Source organism: Salvelinus alpinus, chromosome 11 (assembly GCF_045679555.1).
Source record: "Salvelinus alpinus chromosome 11, SLU_Salpinus.1, whole genome shotgun sequence".
Classification (NCBI taxonomy): Eukaryota; Metazoa; Chordata; class Actinopteri; order Salmoniformes; family Salmonidae; genus Salvelinus; species Salvelinus alpinus.
This window is the reverse complement of record NC_092096.1, coordinates 32,552,433-32,555,527: the sequence shown is the minus strand read 5'-3', so window position 1 is coordinate 32,555,527 and position 3,095 is coordinate 32,552,433.

The following is a 3,095-nucleotide window of genomic DNA, read 5'->3' as shown; positions in this document are numbered from 1 at the left end:
CAATCAACAGAAAACAAGATCCCACAAAACCCAAAAGGAAAATGACAACTTATGTATGATCCCCAATCAGAGACAATGATAGACAGCTGCCTCTGATTGGGAAACACACACGGCCAAAAACAAAGAAATAGAAAACATAGACTTTCCCACGCGAGTCACACCCTGACCTAACCAAACATAGAAAATAATAAGGAACTCTAAGGTCAGGGCGTGACACATGAAATGCTTTGTAGGTTAGCAGTAGATCCTTGAAATCAGCCCTTGCCTTAACAGGAAGCCAGTGTAGAGAGGCTAGCACTGGAGTAATATGATCACATTTTTTGGTTCTAGTCAAGATTCTAGCAGCCGTGTTTAGCACTAACTGAAGTTTATTTAGTGCTTTATCCGGGTAGCCGGAAAGTAGAGCATTGCAGTAGTCTAACCTAGAAGTGACAAAAGCATGGATACATTTTTCTGCATAATTTTTGGACAGAAATGTTCAGATTTTTGCAATGTTACGTTGATGGAAAAAAGCTGTCCTTGAAACAGTCTTGATATGTTCGTCAAAAGAGAGATCAGTGTCCAGAGTAACGCTGAGGTTCTTCACAGTTTTATTTGAGACGACTGTACAACCATCAAGATTAATTGTCAGATTTAACAGAAGATCTCTTTGTTTCTTGGGACCTAGAACAAGCATCTCTGTTTTGTCCGAGTTTAAATGTAGAACATTTGCAGCCATCCACTTGCTTATATCTGAAACACAGGCTTCCAGCGAGGGCAATTTTGGGGCTTCACCATGTTTCATCGAAATGTACAGTTGTGTGTCATCCGCATAGCAATGAAAGTTAACATTATGTTTCCGAATGACATCACCAAGAGGTAAAATATATAGTGAAAACAATAGTGGTCCCAAAACGGAACCTTGAGGAAAACCGAAATTTACAGTTGATTTGTCAGAGGACAAACCATCCACAGAGACAAACTGATATCTTTCCGACAGATAAGATCTAAACCAGGCCAGAACTTGTCCGTTTAGACCAATTTGGGTTTCCAATCTCTCCCTAAAGAATGTGGTGATCGATGTTATAAAAAGTAGCACTAAGGTCTAGGAGCACGGAGACAGATGCAGAGCCTCGGTCTGACGCCATTAAAAGGTAATTTACCACCTTCACAAGTGCAGTATCAGTGCTATGATGGGATCTAAAACCAGACTGAAGCGTTTTGTATACATTGTTTGTCTTCAGGAAGGCAGTGAGTTGCTGCGCAACATAAACACAGGCTTGGTGGGTCCACTCTTTCTAGAAGGATCTTTCAGCAAGACAACAGAGATGAGGCTTGATGAGATTGACTGACAGAAGGGTGTGTTCAAAGGAGGAGGAGATCAGATCCTCTTTATCAACACTTCAGCTACAGTACTTCTCCTCCTGTCTGCTCATCAAAGCCAAACAAGCCTTGGAGAGAGAGAGGAGGAGCCAGAAAGGTGTGTTTCATTTTACTTTTACTAATGGGATATTACGAGCACTTTCTTACTGTATATCTTACATCATGCCTGATATTTTGGTGTCAAAAAGCATTCTTTGTTATCTAGTAAATATGTCTAGTTTGGATCACAGTAGCTCACATTATGGGATATTAATCAAGAACGAAATAAGTCAGAAAATGTGTTTTGTTGCTGCATATGTAAAGTGAATATGTATTGACATATAATACTGCAACAACATGCCAGCAATCATTTTATGATATCACTAATCACTTCATCAATGACATACGGTACTGTTTCTTTCTAGTCGATATAGGTCAAGTTTAAAAAGAAGGGATTCTGCCCTCAAAATATACTGTTTTACTTTGAATATTCAACAGAGCATTAATTTATGATCCCTAGCCAGCTTGGGTGGAATTGAACTCATAAATCAGTGATCAGGCTAAACCCACTACAATGACACACCAGATGTATCACTGACATTAATAGATGAATGACTCATTGTATAATATTTGTGCAGAGGATGCTGAGGAGGAATTTGAGAAAAAAAACGAGTTTTCCTGTTAAAGGTCAAGTTCGTCCTGAAATCACTGAAAATCATCCAAACCACTCTTCCATATAATAATATTTATATTTATAAGCATCACAACACTACAAACGTTTAATATTTTTGGGAGAAGAGAAGTTGGAGGAGAAAGGTTGAATACATCCACTTCAGTCACTCTTTCCCTGCCAAATGAGCCAGAGTATCATACTCTATTTGCCTAGTTAAATCCACTGGCTATTTTACATAGCTTTTACATTAATCTCGGCACCCAGAACCAAATCAGCTACTCAATGTTAAGGCTGTCACGAGAGACTTCTTTTCCATAACAGTTTGCATTCAATATCTCTTTTCTCTATCAGAAAATCCTAATATCATCTTGTTTCTTATACATATCCATAAAAGGTTTTCTAAAACAGACAAACACCTTCTTAACCTTTTGCATATTTTCAGTGGCAATGTGGCTCCCAACAGTGTTGGCACTGTTTCTGGGTAAGAATTGTATTATCTTTTCCCCAACATCTTTAAAGTAAAAACAGCACATAATTTAGACAATGTATACTGACCACAGTATGTTGATATAGTTACCTTATTTGTTCTATTGTGACACATACCCAATTCATTCAATGCTTTTCAGAAAGTATTCACACCCCTTGTCTTATTCCACATTTTGTTGTGTTACAGCCTGAATTCAAAATGGATTAAATCAAAATAGAATCTCACCCATCAATAAGTTTTTAGAAATTGTAGCAAATTTATTGAAAATGAAACACAGAAATATTTCATTTACATAAGAATTCACGCCCTTGACTCAATACTTTGTAGAAGCACCTTTGGCAGCGATTACAGCTGTGAGTCTTTCTGGGTAAGTCTCTAAACACCTGAAACCCCACCTCTTTAAGGAATACCTAGGATATGATAAAGTAATCCTTCTAACCCCCCCCCCCCCCTTAAAAGAGTTAGATGCACTATTGTAAAGTGGTTGTTCCACTGGATATCATAAGGTGAATGCACCAACTTGTAAGTTGCTCTGGATAAGAGCGTCTGCTAAATGACTTAAATGTAAATGTAAATGTCTCTAAGAGATTTCCA